General features: G+C 38.4%; 1 protein-coding gene across 8 annotated transcripts in view; it reads left to right on the forward strand.

The window, feature by feature from the left end:
* Positions 1-20468, forward strand: part of FBXW11 (F-box and WD repeat domain containing 11) — a 131532-nt gene that overhangs the window by 43001 nt on the left and 68063 nt on the right. The gene's annotated exons all lie outside the window — the stretch shown is intronic.

Genomic DNA, 20468 nt, shown 5'->3' on the forward strand with positions numbered 1-20468 from the left:
TCCTTCCATAAAGGAGTGGAGAGGGGATCACTAACAGTATAAAGCCTCAAATTCAAGTTTTTATAGATCACAGCTTTATGCTGGCAATGACTGTCAGTTTGGGCCACCTCCCAAAGACCAGATCTGACACCTGTCCTTAGGGTCCACCCAGTTTTCCAGGCCGAGGCTGGCAGAGAATTCCACAGATAAAAGTAAAACTCTTTGGGGGTGTGGGAGGGATTGCTCCGATAAAAGCTATTAGCAGGAATGCAGCTGGGCTGACCTCACATGTTGGGATGGATTCTAAGAGAGTCGAGGCAGAAAACATTGTGACTTTATTGGGGAAGGGGAAGCTCTGTTTGGAGAAAGCATTTGTTTAGTTTAGTATGGTTTCAGTAGTATTCAGTTTTCATCACTGTATATTCCAGACAGTTTGATATATCTTTAAAAAGCAGTATTGAATTCCTGGCATCTTGTTGAGACTGCCCTGTTTTAGGAAAACACTGTAGAATCAGGAAATGATTTAGAGGGATCTTACTGATGATAAGGGGTTTACGTTGCTGTTTTTGAGGTAATGTTTCTATTCATGTTTACAGTCTTTAAATGGAGTTGGGGAGCCAGAAAGGGGGAAAATTTCCTTCATATTGGGATTGTGAACATTCTGAGCTGCACTGTTGTGGTTATTGATTCAGATTGCTTTCTTTAGAAAACAGTTAACTTGAGAGTGAAGTCAATATAAGATCCAGTTGTCTTAGAGTCTATATGAAAAGTTGAGTTAGGACTCTTAGGGTCCAGGGATTGGGCGTTTCAGTAATGTTCCAGTGTAATGCATATTTACTCTTGGAAAAGCAACTTCTCTACATGTGATACAACTTTAACAAAAATGTTTTTGAAATAGCAGACTGAGATTATTGCATGTGCTCTCCTTGGTGCTAAATAACAGATATTTGCATTATAGTAATAGTGTGTACGTCTTTGTCTTCTGTTTTTCTGAAAATGCTTACTTGAATGTTACAGTTGCTTTTTAGTGGATTGATCCAGTTTTTATCCATAAATTTAAGCAGGCAAAGAATTGTAGTTGTTAATGACATCTGGAAGTGCAGATTATTTTTATTGCATTCAGTTAAAAGTAATTGACCAATGGAAGGCATTATTCAGTATATTTTAGTAGCAGTATTGTGAATTCTCTGGAGTTGAGGTGAGTGGGAGGGAGCAAATAGGGTTTCTACCTTGAAAATGGAAACCCAGATAAGTTAATTCTTTGACGCATCTCTCCCAGTGAAAATCATTTAAGAGAAAAAAATATAAACGTTGCCTTGAATAGACTAAAATAAGGGGAAATATTGAGTGATATTCACTGAAATGTTAATGGAACAAATAGTGTCTTCAGAGGTGTATTGGGGAATTTTGTTTATTTAGATTTTTATTTTCTTTAGTTTATGGAAGAATATGCAGCACAGTAAAGTGAAATATGTACTTAGCTGATTGGAGTTAGCAAATCATTCTATTTTCTTCCATTTGTGAAAGGAACATAAACATATATAGATCAACTTGGAAGACTTCCTTTCTGTCTGTTCTTTGGTTTTATATATTATTTTAATTGTCTACCTCCAGTATCCAAAACAAGTACTAAAAGTTAGTGATTTAATTTGAATAGGGGCTTTTTCAAAGAATGCCTTTTGCTTATAAGCTACATCTTATTTTTGTCACAAAGATGACTTCTGCATTCATATTCGCAGCAAGCCCATTTTTAAAAGGCCCTAGAAAAGCAGGAACAGGCTACCCGAAGAGCCTGGTTGACTGTGCTAGAGCTCTGGAATTGCATGAAAGGGCCCCCTTAAAATGACCACACACACCAAGGAACAGTTGCATCTTGAGCCAACTAGCCTCTCTATTGGCTGATTTATCGTACCATTTGAAAAGCAGGAGTAAAGTTAGTACTGTAGTTGCCTTTAGGCATAATGTATTCCTCTAGTTTCTGCTGCCTGTGAGAGAGGAAAAGGAATAGTAAAGACTTAAAAAAATAAAAACCATTCATTTACCTCAATAAAACTGTTGGAAAAAAAAAAAAGACCCCACTCACCACCAGTTGTCCTCAGGGCTTCATATATATTAGCTTTGTGACAACCCTATGAGGTAGGTATTATTCCCATTTTTTCTGATGTAGGAACTGGGTCTCAGAGGTGATATGTATGATTGGACTCAAGTTAATCTGTGAAGTGGTAGAGCTAGCATTTAAATCCAAGATTTGCGTGATTCCAAAATTGATTTTCTTTGCTCTACACTGGAATGCTACTATTTCTAGAGTTTTCCATTTTAGTTTTGTTTGTGAAAACTTTGCTACTGAGATATCCGGTGTGTGGCTTATTTAGTCATTATTTGAAAATAAAAAAGAAAAACCTGCCAAATATCTCTGGAGGGAGGAAATTACATTCCCCTTACCAAGCTGAGCCCTCCTGAATCTTAAAGCTAGTGAGGTTGCTGTGTGGCTTTTCTGAAAATTCAATTCTATGAATATTTACTGAGCAGTTGGTATGTGCCAGGGCCTATATTGGTGCTGGGTATATAAAGATGAGCAATGCAGATTTAGTCCCTGCTGTCTTGGAGTTCATTGTAGTAAGCAGACCTATGGACAGAAATTCAGCCTGAACCACAAAGTCCAGGTGTGTATGTGTGTGTGATGAAATTCTGATGTTAGCCAAATATACGCACACATACACACACTTACATATACACACATACATACATACTTTTAAAAACTGTGACTAACCCTCACCATTTTTTTTAGAACAGTTGGACTAGAATATCTGAATGCCTCTGAACTAAGTTGAACTAAATCAATATTTCAGTTGGTCCAGTTATTCAGATCAACCAGTTGATTGTTAGATCATATCATCAAGAGTTCAGACCATGTGTCTATGCATCATATACCATATATGGTAGTATGATCACCATTTAAGCATCATATAGGACTGTAGATATATGATAGGCGTCATGAAACACCCACCTTGTTTTTAAGTATCGGGCTCTAGGTACTTGGTTATCTCATTGAATTCTTTATGGAGAAATTACCTAGTTTGGCTTCTTTGTATATGAAGTTATGAAATTTAATTGACTTGCCTAAGGTTACACATTTATTTAAGTGGCAGAACTAGGTTAAGAGCCTGGATCTGGGGACTTCCCTGGTGGTCCAGTGGCTGGGATGCTGCACTCCCAATGCAGGGGACCAGAGTTCAGTCACTGGTTGGGGAACTAGATCCCTCATGCCCCAACTAAGAGTTCCTATAATTGAGACCCTGCACAGCCAAAGAAGTAAATAAGTATTAACAACCAAAAAACCGAGATCTGGGTAACTGCAAAACCAGTGTTCTGGTCAGCGTGCTGTAGTGACCTTAACTTGGCAACCGCCATTTGGGGGTTGAAAATAATTCCCTTTTATTTTTATCATTAAAAGTTGAAGGCTGATGCACCTGGAATGTAGAGCTTCTGTGTAGTGAACTGACATATTTTCTTGATAATGCCATTTACAAGTTTTCAGCTAGGGAGAGTGTTAGTGATAAGCCTTTTTAAAGAGTTGGACTGATTATGATGACTTGAAATGACAGAAGGGATCATGTGAATCAAGTTTTAGTGCCTCTGTCCTAGTTCCATTTGGATAGTTGTTTTTTCGTCACTGAGTGGCGTCCGACTCTTTTGCAACCTCATAGACTGTAGCCTGCCAGGCTCCTCTGTCCATGGAATTTCCCAGGGAAGAAGAATTTCCCAGGGAGTGGGTTGCCATTTCCTGTGCCAGGGGATCTTCCCGACTCAGGGGTTGAACCCACATCTCCTGCATTGGCAGGTGAATTCTTTACCACTGAGCCACCAGGGAAGCCCCATTGTGGATAGTGCTGTGCAACAATTAATAGAACTTTTTGACAGCTGCCTTTCTTGTTTCTTTTCTATTCACTCTGTATAGTGATCCACACTGATTTGAGAATGCCACAGTTGGAACTTAAAGCTACCAACCTAAGAGAATATTTTTTAGAGAAGGGAGATAGCTTGCTAGAAAGAATCGTGATTCTGGAGCAGACAAACCTCAATTCTAGTCTTCTGTCTGATGCCTAATAGCTATGTGATGCTCGCTTGTCAAGTTTCTTATTCTCCTGACCCTCAGTTTCCTCATCCTTTACATGGAGATGATTATATCTGCCTACACGGTTTTATGAAGTAGAGGGAGATAGCATCTACAGCCTGCCATTGGCTGGCTGTTGAGGGAATGAAAACTAGTTTCTTTCATTGCTTGCCCCTGGTCCCCTGTCTGGCCTGACAGCCTCAGGGCCCAGAGCAGGATCAGAGTAAGGTAAAAGGTTGGGTGTGTGGTATGGCCCCTGCTGTCAGGGGTTCTTGTTTTGTCCAGGGCTGTCTCCTTAGGTCAGACATGGCTGTTCCAACTCAGAGTCTTTGTCTTTTTTTCTAGTAAGTGTTGGGGATTTCATGTTTCTTGTTCATTATTTTGTTGAACTCTAGGGCCAATAATGGGAAGGCTTGAAATAACCTTTCAATGGTAGAGTGTAGTATTTTATGAACATTAAACACTTTTTTTCTCTTTATAAGAAAATTTACTCAATAGTTTATTTTTTTAAAAAATCCGTTGGTAACCTCACCACCCAGAGAGAACATTTGTTGCTGTTTTAAGGTCTCTCTTCCTCCTGCCTGTTGGGCAGGAAGGAATTCATCAAATTGTGCAGGTTCTCTTCACTATTGTGGTGATGAAAATGATTATAAGAGTGGTGTTTTAATGTCCTATGGAACCCCACAGTGTGACTTTGGAATCATGAGAAGAATGAAGAGGGCTTAGCATAATGGCACTCACATTACTCACCTGGAATAGCTCTGGATTTAGCTGTACTAGATAGCAAGACTTTTAGTAAGATTTTATGTGAAAAATTCTATGGAAATTTCCAAACACACAAAAGTAAAGAGACCCTTTCAACTCAACTATGAACAGTTTTCAAAATGAAGTTATTATTAGTCCAACTTTCTCTTTCTTGAACTTTGTTTTTTCTGGAGCATTTTTAAACAAATCTAAGATAGCTTTAAAAAAAGAAGGAGCATGACAAATCACTGTTTTATGTTAGCAAAAAAAAGAATCATAGAAAAGGTCAGAGAATTAAAAATAGTACAACTAATATAGAAAGTTGTAAAAGACATATATTTCCTTTGAACCCAGGTCTCACTTCTCAAAGTGTTACTTAGGAGTTTCCCGTTATCCTTTAGATAGAAGCTTAAAAAGCTACAAATATGACCATAATATACATATTACTCTTCAATTAATAGCTTTTTCAAATTAGTAAGATACATTGCCCATCTTTCCATATCAGCATATCAGACCATGTGAACCCTGTTCTTTTTAATAGACACAAAAATATTTCATTATGTTGGCTTTATCATTTAAAAAATGTATATCCAGTTCCCTATTAAAGGAATTTGGGGGCTCAGTTTTTTTCTATCATGGCACTTTATTTGAATGAATGTATATCTTTAGGCTTGAATAATTATATATGTAGAATAAGTTCCTAGAAGTACAATTGCTTGGTCAAAGAATATCAGTGTATTTTTTTTAATAAATGGTCCATTTACAGAAAAGGATTATCTCTCCTATCCATCCCCCCAACAGATGTTAGAAGTTAATGTTGTCTAGCATTGCATATTTCAGTTTTTTCATTCATAGGATTTGTTACTCTACAATTATGGGGATTTTCTTATTTTTTAAAAATAGGGAAAATAGGCTCACTGAAGAAAAACCACAATACAGTCTCCTTTATTTACTTATCATCATATTACAGACATGTCTCCAGATTTTGTAAGGCCTAACTCTTGAGCAACTTCACTTTCACTTTTCACTTTCCACTTTCACACATTGGAGAAGGAAATGGCAACCCACTCCAGTGTTCTTGCCTGGAGAATCCCAGGGACGGGGGAGCCTGGTGGGCTTCCGTCTATGGGGTCACACAGAGTCGGACACGACTGAGGTGACTTAGCAGCAGCAGCAGCAACTCTTTTTACCAGTGGAAATTTCACCAACTTTTATCATCCATAGATTTGAGAGGAGTACAGTTTTTTTTTTCTGAACTACAATACAATGTATATAAATGTAGAAATCTTAATTGTTGATTATAGCTCAGTGATCTGTCATAAAATGAACAATGATTTATTTTGATAAAAGTGGCTAAATTGTTTCCATGGAGGGTGGACCACTTTATAATCTAGTTTATTTCTATAAGCTCTGGATATCATTTAAAAATATTTAAGGTTTGCTTTAAAAATATTATTAAAAATAACCTATACAGTTAGAACTGGACATAGAGCAACAGACTGGTTCCAAATAGGAAAAGGAGTGCGTCAAGGCTGTATATTGTCACCCTGCTTATTTAACTTACATGCAAAGTACATCATGAGGAACGCTGGGCTGGAAGAAGCACAAGCTGGAATCAAGATTGCCGGGAGGAATATCAATAACCTCAGATATGCAGATGACACCACCCTTATGGCAGAAAGTGAAGAGGAACTCAAAAGCCTCTTGATGAGAGTGAAAGAGGAGAGTGAAAAGGTTGGCTTGAAGCTCAACATTCAGAAAACTAAGATCGTGGCATCTGGTCCCATCATTTCATGGCAAACAGATGGGGAAACAGTAGAAGCAGTGGCTGACTTTATTTTTTTGGGCTCCAAGATCACTGCGGATGCTGATTTCAGCCATGAAATTAAAAGACGCTTTCTCCTTGGAAGGAAGGTTGTGACAAACCTAGATAGCATATTAAAAAGCAGAGACATTACTTTGCCAACCAAGGTCCGTCTAGTCAAGGCTATGGTTTTTCCCATGGTCATGTATGGATGTGAGAGTTGGACTGTGAAGAAAGCTGATCATTGAAGAATTGATGCTTTTGAACTGTGGTGCTGGAGAAGACTCTTGAGAGTCCCTTGGACTGCAAGGAGATCCAACCAGTCCATTCTAAAGGAGATCAATCCTGGGTGTTCTTTGGAAGGACTGATGCTAAAGCTGAAACTCCAGTACTTTGGCCACCTCATGTGAAGAGTTGGCTCACTGCAAAAGACTGATGCTGGGAGGGATTGGGGACAGGAGAAGAAGGGGACGACAGAGAATGAGATGGCTGGATGGCGTCACCGACTCAATGGACATGAGTTTGAGTGAACTCTGGGAGTTGGTGATGGACAGGGAGGCATGGCGTGCTGTGGTTCATGGGGTCGCAAAGAGTCGGACACAACTAAGTGACTGGACTGAACTGAACTGATACTTGTTCAAAATTAAACTAATAATAAAAATAACAAATATAAGACTTTCTATCATCATTTTAAATTACTGCATAATATTCCACTTAATATATATATTGCCGATTTTAAGAAACCCTCCCTCTGTCAAGACTTTTTCCAGTTTTTGAGACATCCATGTTGAGTAGAACGTCATTGTAGCTAAGTCTTTGGATACTTCTTTGATTATTTCCCTAAATGAAAGAGTGTGCACGTTGAAACACTTTAGGTTGCTAAATTGTACTTTTGACAAGTTGGGTTAGTTTCCACTCCTTAGAGCAGTGGATGAGAGTCCCTTTTTATATGTCTTTGCTGGCATTGGATAGTTTAATTTTGTATTTTTTTTTTGCCATTCCTGTGAATGAAAATGTTAAAATATGTATGTGTTTACTGTCCATTTCTACTTGTCTTTTATGAGTTATCTCTTCGTACCTACTTTGTATTTTTCTAAAATGACTTTTAAAAAAAAACCCTGAGTTGTAGGAACTCTTTATATATTAAATATAGTAACTCCTGTCATTTATTACAGATGTTTTCCCCTGACTTTTGCCTTTCAGTTTTGTTGATAATGCTTAGAAATTTTTACTTTTAATATAGTCATATTTATTCTTTTTATTAATTTATTTTTTATTGAAGTATAGTTGATTTACAGTGTGTTAATTTCTGCTGAACAGAGTGATTCAGTTATACATACACACACACTTTTTTTTTCATATTCTTTTCCATTATGGTTTATCCCAGGATATTGAGTATGGTTCCCTACGCTATATAGTAGGACCTTCTTTGTCCATTCTGTTTTAATAGTCTGCATTTGCTTACTCCACACTCCCAGTCCATCCCTCCCACACCTGCCTCTCCCTTGGCAACCACATGTCTGTTCTATGTTTGCATCTGTTTCTGTTTCGTAGATAGGTTCGTGTGTGTTGTGGTTTAGATTCCACATAGAAGTGTTTTCATGTGGTATTTGTCTTTTTCTTTGTCAGTTACTTCACTTAGTGTAATCTCTAGGTTCATCCATGTTGCCCGAAATGGCATTTTGTTCTTTTATATGGCTGAGTAACATTCTATTGTATATATGTACCACATCTTTTTTATCCATTCCTGTCAGTGGACATTTAGATTGTTTTCTTGTCTTGGCTGTTGGGAATAGTACTGCTGTGAACATAGGGGTGCATGTAGCTTTTTGAATTGTAGTTTTGTAGGGATATACACCCAGGAGCGGGATTGCTAGACCGTATGGTAACTTTAATTTTCTGAGGAACCTATCATACTGTGTTCCATAGTGGCTGCACCAACTTACATTCCCACCAGCAGTGTAGGAGGGTTCCCCTTTCTCAATACCCTCTCCAGCATTTGTTATTTATAGGCTGTAAAAAAAATAATCTTATTTTTGGTTGTGCTGGGTCTTTGCTGCTGCCTGCAGACTCTCTCTAGTTGTAAAGAGTCAGGGCTACTCTTCGTTGCAGTGCATGGGCTTCTCATTGAGGTGGCTTCTCTTGTTGCAGAGCACAGGCTCTAGGTGCATGAGCTTCAGTAGTTGTAGCACATGGGCTCAGTTGCTATGGCATACGGGTTTAGTTGCTCTGTGGCATGTGGAATCTTCCTGGACCAGAGCAGGCAGATTCTTATCCCCTGTTCCTGTAGACTTTTTAAGATGGCCTTCTGATTAGTATGAGTAGTACTTCATTGTAGTTTTCATTTGCATTTCTCTGGCAATGTTGTGGAGAAGGCAATGGCACCCCACTCCAGTACTCTTGCCTGGAAAATCCCATGGACGGGGGAGCCTGGTAGGCTGCAGTCCATGGGGTTGCAAAGAGTCGGACGTGACTGAGCGACTTCACTTTCACTTTTCACTTTGTGCATTGGAGAAGGAAATGGCACCACTCCAGTGTTCTTGCCTGGAGAACCCCAGGGACGGGGGAGCCTGGTGGGCTGCCGTCTATGGGGTCACACAGAGTCGGACACGACTGAAGTGACTTAGCAGCAGCAGCAGCAGTGTTGAGCATCTTTTCATGTGCCTATAGGCCACCTGTAGTCATTCTTTTCCTTTACCATTCTTCTAGTCATCTTTGGCTTTGTTTTATATTTAAATTGTTCTGTTCCTTCTGTAATTTACTGTGGTAAATTCTTTGAATCAGAATCCACATTCTTTCTAAATGGCCACTCTGTTTTCTGCATACTATTTACTGATCCAGCTTTTCTCCATTGGTTTGAAATCATATGCTTATTTCATTTCCTTAAATCTGATAATGCCCACTCATACAAATCTTTTTCAAGATTTTGTTTTTCTTCACTTCCCTAGTATCATCATCAGTTTTTAACTTCTGTGGGGTTGCCTTGGTCTGCAGTATATCATGCTGTTTTTTATACAGATAATGCTGGTTTCAAAGTGTCTTGTTAATGATGATAAACTTTGAAAGTTCAAAATTTCAAAGTTCTAAACAGAACGATTTATTTTAGCATTTTTCTAAAGAAGTGATTTTTCCTCTGTTTTTTACTATGAATTGAAATTGTTGGGTATTTTTAAAAATCATTTCCATGTCATATTTTCTGAAAACAGAGTGACTTGATGATCTCAGAATTTGAAGCAGCAGAAGCAGTAGCAAGTAAATTCATATTTTGAAGAAAGTTCTAATGACAGCACAATGGTTGGCATATAGTACTAACATTCAAGAAGTAGCACTTTATTAACTTCATTGATCACATACATATGTTTAAACACTCAAGAAATCACATACATTTGCCATGGTCGAGAGCTTCTGCTATGGGAAAATGAAAATGACACCTTGTCTTACTGACTGTTTTAATTTATGGTTTTCAAAACAGTGTATGTGATGGATAAGGTAGTATATGTGATGAATAAGGTTTAACAATATATATAATTTAAGGATGCGTAGGTGGATAAATGAAATTCAGACCACATCAGAAAATTCCTTTTTACTTTTTCAACAAAAATGATACAGTATGCCTCATACTAAAGTCTTTTATTATATTGCTTGTAAGAATTCTGGTTTATGTACTTCTGTTGATTTATGCTTATTGTTCTGTTTATGAAAGTAACACTTCCTCATTGCAAAAATTTTGGATAGTGGAAAAGTATAAAGAAGAAATTAATCATTTAGCCATATTCTCACTTTTAATGTCCATTCTTTTGTTTTTTTCCCTTGACATTTTATTTCTCTGTGTGTGTGTGTGTATATTGTTTTATTTATAGATAGGCTTATACTGTATATATACTGAATTATAACCCCATTTTTACCAATATGGTTCACATTAATAAACCTTGGTCTTCATTTTTAATAATTATGTAGAGTTTAATTGTCTGTATGTATAGTAATTTAATCTCTATCCTACTGATGGACATTAAGGTTATTAAATTTTAGTCTATAATATTAGGTTGTATTCATTGGAAAAATTCTAAATCAAAGGGTATAAACTTTTTAAAGTTTTCTAATACTGGAAAAGACTGATGCTGGGAAGGATTGGGGGCGGGAGGAGAAGGGGACGACAGAGGATGAGATGGCTGGATGGCATCACCGACTCGATGGACATGAGTTTGAGTGAACTCTGGGAGTTGGTGATGGACAGGGAGGCCTGGCGTGCTGTGATTCATGGGGTTGCAGAGAGTCAGACACGACTGAGCGACTGAACTGAACTGAACTGATCATTGACCAATCCTCCACCAAAAAGTTATTCTGATCTACATTATCTCAGCAGTATATGATAGTAGAAATAAATACCCAATGTAGAAAACTGGAAAGCATAGGAAAGCACGAAGAATACATTTTAAAAAACCATACTTTGTTTACTCATTAGTTTATTCTTCAAGCAGCAAATATTTATGATGCTTCTACTATGTACCAGGGGTTACTGTAGGGCCGGAAATACAGGCGTGCACAAAAAGCCACTCTGTCTTGGAACTTAAATTTTAGTGGGGACAGAAAGGAAATAAGTAGATCACGTGGTATTTTAGGTAGTAAGAAGTGCTATGTAGAAAGTGGGGGTAGGGCACTCCAGGAAGGCTTTTTATTTTACAAGAGATGGGAAGTCATTAGAGAAAACTGCCTGCAGTGCAGGAGACCCGGGTGTGACCCCTAGGTTGGGAAGATCCCTGGAGAAGGAAATTGAAACTCACTCCAGTATTCTTGCCTGGAAAATCCTGTAGACAGAGGAGCGTGGTGGGCGACAGGCCATGAGGTTGCAAGAGTTGGACCCGACTTAGCGACTAAACCACCACCAGAAGAGCGATTTATCCTACTAACATGTTAATAGACCTTTGTCTTCTGTATAGATAATAGAATGAAGAGAGAAAACAAGGGAGCCACCTCCAAGGTTGACCAGTGTATTAGTCATGGTTCCCTAGAGAGAGAGAGCCAGTAGTACTAGGTAGGTAGACGGATAGTAGATATTTTAGGGAATGGGCTCACATGATTGTGGGGACTGGCAAAGTTGACATTTGTGTGGCCAAGCAGCAGAAATGCAGGCAAGATTTCGGTGTTACAGTCTGCAGGCAGAATGTTTTCTCTTATGGCCCTCAACTTATTAAATAAGCCCTATGTGAACTGAACTGAACATTTTGGAAGATAGTATGCAATCAGATCTACAAAATAACCTTCACAGCAACATGTAGATTTAGGCTTGACCAAACAACTGGCCAAGTTGACACATAAAATTAACCATTACAACTGTGACCGAAAAGAGGCCAACTTTGGGGTTAGGGATACAAATGGGAACAGAAGCAGCCCATGAGCAAATGAAGCAGAGTGAGTGTGCCATTAGTAAACGTGATGCCAGTCTCATCAAGCTGTACTGTTTGTATCACCAATCTCTAATGACCATTTAGTCAGAGGAGATTTGGACGTTTTGAGTCCCCAGTATGGGAAGATAAAAGTATGGTATGTGTCTTCTTGTGATAATGAAGTGCTTTAGTAATGATTCTTCATGAAGAGTCATTCAGTACATAGTAGTCATTTTGTAGAAGAACCATACGTGTGTAGGGATCTCACAGTTAACACTTACGCCAGTCACATTACTAAGCCTTTTCCTGTACTATTTTTTAATCTTCTGAACAGTTTTATGAACTCGGTTCTGTTACGTCTGTTTTATACATGAGGAAACGGAGATTCAGAGAGAAAGAAAGCTTGTGACTTGCCTAAGGGCACATACTTACTAAGTAAGGGGCAAAGCCAGAATTTAAACATAGTCTCTTTGGTTCCAGTACGCTTTGGATTGGTGGTATTAGTCTCTCAGTGGTTTTAGTCTCTAAGTCATATCCAACTCTTTACAGCCTTGTGGAGCCTGCCAGGATCCTCGGTCCATGGAATTTCCCAGGCAGGAACACTGGAGTGTGGTAGCCATTTCCATCTCCAGGGGATCTTCCTGACCCAGGGACTGAACCCGGGTCTCTTGCTTGTCAGGTAGATTCTTTACCATAGAGCCATCTGGGAAGCCCCTCCAATACACCTTCAGTTCAGTTCAGTCGCTCAGTCGTGTCCGACTCTCCGCGACCCCATGAATCACAGCACGCCAGGCCTCCCTGTCCATCACCAACTCCTGGAGTTCACTCAGACTCATGTCCACAGAGTCGGTGATGCCATCCAGCCATCTCATTCTCTGTTGTCCCCTTCTCCTCCCTGCCTCTCAAAGTAGAAACTGTTTTCATAGAGACGATTATGTGTATTTTAAGTTGTAAATAGAGTTTTCTAGGACAATTATGCAATAGGAATGCTATTTATGTTGTTACACCAGTAGCTTACATGATCAAATATCTCTTCTTTAGAACCCTTCTCTGGCCACCCAGTCTAAAATAGCTTTCTGCTTTTCACTCTGTTCCTTTACCCTACTTTATTTTTTCTTCATAGCACTTAGCACTGCCTGAAATTACATTCCGTCTTTGTTTTCCTTCCCTCCTGTTTATTGTCTTTCTCCCCATCGAAACCCCAAGTTCCATGAGAAAAGGGTCATGTCAATCTGAGTGATAAACTCACTTGTTTGTAAAATAGTTTCTGAACAGGCAGAATAAATTGGAGAAGACGAAATGGCTGTCTAAGCTAGGGACTGTTGGGATTATATGGTGTTGTGGTATTTGCTGTCATAGCCAAAACTACTTTGGATTTAGTTCTCTGAATTCTTTGAATTCAAGTATTCAAGTGAGTTGAAGGAGTTTCTTGAGGAAAAAATGATTTTGCTTTGAAGACTAGCTTGTTGTTTTGCTTAAAAAAATAATCTTTTCTGATTATAAAAGTAATGCATGCATATTGTAGAATGTTGGGATAAAATTAGAAAAATGAGAATTTAGGGAATATCATTCTTAATATTTTGACATATTTTCTTTGAATTTTTAGTCTGTGCATATGCTTTACATCCTTGAGAATTATATCTATATAATTATATAACCTTATATGCTTTACTTTACATACTTTGTACACTTATTCAGGATTATTGTGTTTATATTTTACTATCATTAAAAATTTCTCATGATTTGAAATGATCACATTCCATGAACATCCTATAATTTGACATTTTTCTGGATGCTTAGACTCTTCACTTTTATTTATTAAAAATGAATCGCCATCATTTTGCACAAATCTTTGCCTTCCTTTTCAGTTACTTAGGATATATTCCTAGGAGATATACTGTATATATCTTATCAGATTGCTTTCCAGAGGGTTTGCATCTCACTGTACCCTCACTAGGATTGAACATTGTTATTTTGAATAAATTTAACTAGCCTAATTTGTATAACTCAGTAGTATACTCTTAAAAAGACAGGCCTCTACACAAATGGCAACTCTTCTCTGAGCAATTTGAGTATATGTTGAGTCAGCTAAGCCATGGCCTGCTAAAAGAAGGTCTAATAATACTAGATATACTTGGCCAAGAAAAAGCATTTGAGAGACATTTTCAAACATAGCAACTGTGTCAGTCTGTGCCTTCTTACTGATTACTTGGGTGCTCTGATAATAATTCAAAATTGAGATCATTCAGTTTAGATGAGATTATTTAGAAAAAAATGTATCACCCATACATTTTGTACATTTTTTATTGTCTGCTGTGTGCCATGCACTGTACTATGACCTGGTAGTACAGAGAACCAGCTGCCAGTTTTTGTAGGTAGATGGCATATGAAAACTCTTTACCTTAGTATAAGGAAGATCTTTCTATTCCTTCTTCTCTCCCTTTAGAAAACCAGGAGTTGCTTACTGAAGTCCTTGTAAAATCTCTTAGACCTTGCTTCCTTTTTAAATTCAGAGTAAAAGGCAAATGTTAAATCCTTCATCTGTTCAGACAGCAAGAGATGAAAAATTAAGGATTAGAGTAATGGTAACCAGAAGCAGAGACATTACTTTGCCAACAAAGGTCTGTCTAGCCAAGGCTATGGTTTTTCCCGTGGTCATGTATGGATGTGAGTGTTGGACTGTGAAGAAAGTGGATCGCCGAAGAATTGATGCTTTTGAACTGTGGTGCTGGAGAAGACTCTTGAGAGTCCCTTGGACTGCAAGGAGATCCAGCCAGTCCATTCTAAAGGAGATCAATCCTGGGTGTTCATTGGAAGGACTGATGCTAAAGCTGAAACTCCAATACTTGGGCCACCTCATGCAACGAGTTGACTCACTGGAAAAGACTCTGATGCTGGGAAAAGTTGGGGGCGGGAGGAGAAGGGGACGACAGAGAATGAGATGGCTGGATGGCATCACCGACTTGATGGACATGAGTTTGAGTGAACTCCGGGAGTTGGTGATGGACGGGGAGGCCTGGCGTGCTGTGATTCATGGGATCGCGGAGAGTCAGACACGACTGAGCGACTGAACTGAACTGAACCAGAAGAAACTATCACCTCATTAATTTCAAAGTAAAAGCTTTGCCAGAAGCATTGCACAGAGGGATCTGTGGAGTTCACAAGGAAAGAGATGGATGAATCCTTCATTGTCAACTGGTAGTGAATGGCCTGGGGAGGACACTGAGTCTCTAGTGTCCTCAGTCAGCACTCGATTGAAATATTTACTGAGGCCATCTGGTGGTAGTGGGAAAAAGGGCACAAAAGATTTCAGCACATATTTTTTCCTAGGGGACCCCGTAGCTTTAAGTGTTGGGTATTAATTGCTGCAAACCAACCATTGAAAGATTTATTTTTATCCATTTTGAGACCGTTTTGAGCTTAGTTATAAGTACACAATACCTTTTGCTCCTCAAACTGTATGAAAATAAAGCTGACTTTATGGTTTGTCATGTTCTAGTGTTTTGGTGTATATTTCTTACAAAGAAGGATGTTCTACATAATCCTAATTGAGTCAAATCAGTAAACTGGTGTTTACTGCCATCCGGTCCTTGGTCTCTGAGTTTCATCAGAGGTCCAGTTCTGTCCTTTGTAGCAAAGGCATCTACTTCAGAGTAATGAGCTGCCTTGAGTTGTTGTACTTTAATTTATTTCAGTCTGGAACAGATTGTTAGGCTTTTTCTGGACTTCTGTATCCTTGGCACTTTTGAAGATTACAGATCAATCATTTTGTAGTATGTCTGTCAATTTGGATTTGTTTCCTTATGATTAGATTTAGTTTATACTAGGAAATCTTTGAAATCACAAAAGTGATGCTGTCTTTATGATTATGATTTGTTTCGTTACTAATGGTGGCCATCTTGATTACTTGAATAAGTAATAATAAGGAGCTTTCTTCACTATAAAGTTACCCTTTTTCTCTTTGTTATTAAGTATTTTGTGAAGAGATACTTTGAAACTCTCAGCAGTTCAGTTCTCAGTCTTGTCTGACTCTGTGATGCCGAGTTGTGACACTAGGCTTCCCTGTCCGTCTCCCGGATCTTGCTCAGACTCATGTCCATTGAGTTGGTGATGCAGTGCTGAAACTGTGTAAATGTCCTCTTTTCATTGGAATTTCATTTTGTTTACTTATTGGTATAGGCTTGTGATTTCTTGTTTTCTTCAGTGGGTTTTGATCTCTTGCTGTGATGATTTATTTTGGTGGTCATTCAGTTTGGTCACTGCACTTGCGGGCTGGGCCCTGTGTCCTTCTGATCTGTCCTCATAATTCTTTAAGCACTTCCTTACTTTCTGCAGCAACAAAAGTTTTCTCATCTTGTGTTTTCTCATCGTCAGCCCTGGATTAGTCAATGCTGTGAGGAGCCTTGGTTTCTTTTAGTGAAGAATGACGCAGTGGTAAAGAATCTGCCTGCCAATGCTGGAGGCACAGGAGACATGGGTTCAATCCCTGGGAAAATCCCCTGGAGTCAGAAATGGCAACCCCTTTCAGTATATTTGCTTGGAAAATCCCGTGGACAGAGAAGCCTGGTGGGTACAGTCAGTCCATGGGGTCACAGAGTCGACACAGCTGAGTGACTGAGCTGCGGGTGCGCACACACAGTGAATGTGCTTAGAGCTGTTGGGGTATCATTGCTTCTGTGAGCTCTCAGCCAACAGCATTAGGTAATATATATAGAATTTTGTCTCGTGAAAAATGTACCTCTTTTCCTATGTATTAAAAACCACGAGCTCACAGTGATAGCTTCAATTCTAGTCCTGTCTTACAGATTTCATTCTAGTATTCTAAGGTAGCCTTTTTCATATTTGTAACTCCTTTCTCTCTCTAATAGTGAGAAACCATGACTCCTGTTTTCCACAGTATATTTACTTGTTCAGTTCTAGAATGCACATTCAGTAGTTTTAGATTTGTTTACCTATATCATTGAAAAATAAATTACTAACCATACTGAATATTTCTTTACCATTAACTTTTGTTTTTGGATCTATATTCTAGCTGCTGAGTTCCAAAGTCACTTAATTTTTTCCTCATCATTAAGAATGATTATGTTACTCATTTGAAATATGTTTAGGTTCATTTGTTTCTGTGGATACTCCAACTCTCTCCCAATCCTTGTTGATTTTATTTAACTTTTTTGAGTATATAAAGCATTTAATGCAGTTCTAAGAGTAAAACCAAAAAGGTATTGTCATGCTTTCTGTCCTGTTCCCATTCCTCCATTCTTTCCATCCCATTTCTGTTGGGTAACTGATGTCACTAGTTTCTGGTTTATCCTCCCTGGGTTTTTTTTATTCACTAAGGAATAGATACACACATTCATATTTTCTTATTTCTGCTTATTTATTACACAAAGAGTACCCTATGGGTATAGATGCTATTTTGCGCTTTGCTTTTTTCACCTAAAAATGTACCCTGAAAATTACTCTATATCGGCCCGTAGAAGCCTTTCTTTCTCTTGCTTAAGGCTGCATACATGTGTTGATACACGATAGTATATTCAGCCAAAATCTTATATATGACCTTGTAGGTAGTTTCCTTTTTTGTTTTGAAATAACAAGCAGTCCTCCAGTGCATATGTTTATCTTGTGCTGCTTACGTATTTTTATAGTATTTCATTATAGTGTATCTTCAGGGAAAATTCCTAGAAATGGGATTGTTGGAGAAAAAGGTTGGTGTAGGATCAAAGGTAATGCTGGATGAAAACTAAAGCTACTTTCGTGGTTCTGTTACATGTTGCCACATTCTCCTCTAATAGGGTTGCACACACATTTGTCTTCTCCCCAAAAGTATACAGGAGTGCCTGTTTTGTCACTCAGTTATTAACATAATGTCTTTTCATACCTGTGAGTATTTTCCAGTGTTAGGTGAGAAACGTGCAACCTTAATTTGCATCTCTTTAATTATGAGTAAGCCGTAACATCTATTCTTAAAGGGCCATTTTTATATCTTTTAAAAATTGTGTTTATGTCTTTTCTTTATTTTCCCATTGGGATTTTGGTAAATTTTTTCCTCCTCAATTTAAAAGAAAAATTTAGGTATATAAGTCCTTTTACTTGTGACATACATTGTAAATATTTTTGCCAGTGTTCTAATTTTATCTTTTTCCAAATAGCTGAGCCATTGGCCCACTTACTAAATATGTTAAAAATTTCCTCAGTTTAGCAGATGCAAACTAATACACAGTGGATAAAGAAGAAGGGTCCTATTGTGTGTGTGTGTGTGTGTGTATGTATGTATGTATATTTATCACAGGGAACTATATTCAATTAAACCATAATGGAAAAGAATATAAAAAAGAATGTATGCACATGTATAACTGAATCACTTTGCTGTATAGCAGAAACTGACACAGCGTTATAAATCTACTATACTTCAATTTTTAAAAAAAGTTCCTCAGTGATTTGAGATGCCACTTTATCAAGTACTAAATTTCTGTCTGTACCTGGGTCTATTTCTGGACATTCTACTCCATTAGGCCAGGATGTGGTTTGCCACATGGCCCTCTGGCCCAGCCCAGCCCTGTTTTTGTAAATAATGTTACATTGGATCACAGTTGCACTCATTTATTTACTTATGTTCTATGGCTGCATTTGCACTGCAAAAGAAGAGTCAAGCGATTATGACAAAGTGTGAGGCTTGCAAGGCTTGAGATATTCACTGTCTCACCCTTCACAGAACCTTGCTCACCAATTTTTCCATATCAGCCTCTATTCTCTGTCCTGTTTTCTTTATCTTACTTTCATTCTCTTAGGTTATTTTTCTGCTTTTCTTTAATGCCTCCAAATTTTTCATTTCAATTTATCATTTGGGGGGCATTGTAATTTACTTTCATTTCTGTTATAGTCTTGTTTTTATGTCTTTTCTGAGTTAAATCTTATTTCTGCTTTTGGTACATTTTCTTTCTTGAGTTTTGACTTTCTTATTCAATGCATTTAAGAAATAGCATCAAATGTTTGTTTGAGCATGTTTAGTTCACTTCAGAGTACTCTTGTCAGTCACATTCTGTAAGTACAGTATGCCATAATGCACTAAGACATTTCACGGTATATAATAAATTAAATTTTCTTATGCTTAACTAGAATGATAGTATCTATGTACCATTAAGAAAACAATTACCCAGAATCACTGATTAGAGCTTAATTATCTTGAAGATCCCCAGTTAAGAAAGGTTGATTTGAGGTTTTAGTTTTCTTCTCCTCCCTACCCTTTCTTCTTTTATGTGTGGGGTTTTCATTAGGTGAATTTTCTTTTTTTGTGTGTAGATGAAGATTTGCTATGTCACTACATTTTGAGGGGCAGGACTGGCAGTTTGAGGTTAATTTTATAAGATTCCTAATTTAAGAACATCTTTTGCTAGTGTAATAAAATGTAGTTTTTTTTTCTTTTACTGGATGGCTTGTTTTGGGGTGGGGAGTAGGAGATTGAGGTGAGGAGTAGGGGCTTTGCATCCTTTGAATGTTTTAGAACATTCTTTAATGCTACAGGATCTTAAAATCTCTCCCCTGCCATTTCTTCTTTTTCCGTTAATCGTATAGTTTGCAAAAGATGCTTAGCTTTTCCATTCTTTTTTTTTAACTAATAAACTTTTAATTCTATTTTAGTTTGGTCACACTGTGCAACTGACAAGATCTTGGGACCAAACCCATGCCCCTAGCATTTAAAACTCAGACTCTTAACCACTGAACTGCTACGGAATTCCCGAATAATAACTTTTAGAGCAGTTTTAGCCTAAAACTGAGTGGAAGGTATAGAGGGTTCCCAATTCCTATGTATCGCTTGTTCTTACACAGGCACAGTCTCCCCCACTATTGACATCCTGCTTAGAGTATTTTTGCCTGGAGAATCCCATGGACAGAGGAGCCTGGCAGGCTACAGTCTATGGGTTCACAAGAGTTGGACACGACTTAGTGACTAAACCACCACCACCATGGACCATCGAGAGTCCATAGTTTACATTAGGGTTCACTCTTGTTCATTTTCCAGGTTTTGACAAATGTTCAGTGACATGCTGCTGCTGCTGCTGCTAAGTCACTTCAGTCGTGTCTGACTCTGTGTGACCCCATAGACGGAAGCCCACCAGGCTCCCCTGTCCGTGGGATTCTCCAGGCAAGAACACTGGAGTGGGTTGCCATTTCCTTCTCCAATGTGTAAAAGTGGAAAGTGAAAAGTGAAAGTGAAGCCGCTCAGTCGTGTCCGACCCTTAGCAACCCCACGGACTGCAGCCTACCAGGCTCCTCCATCCATGGGATTTTCTAGGCAAGAGTACTGGAGTGGCTTGCCATTGCCTTCTCCGTCAGTGACATGAGTCTACCATTATAGTGGCATACAGAATAGTTTACTTGCCCTAGAAATCCTGTGTGCTCTGCCTGTTCATCCCTTTCTCCTCCTAACCACTGGCAACCTCTG

The sequence above is a fragment of the Moschus berezovskii genome, chromosome 18 (genome assembly GCF_049115385.1).
Source record: "Moschus berezovskii isolate FMDL1 chromosome 18, NW_MosBer_1.0, whole genome shotgun sequence".
NCBI lineage: Eukaryota > Metazoa > Chordata > Mammalia > Artiodactyla > Moschidae > Moschus > Moschus berezovskii.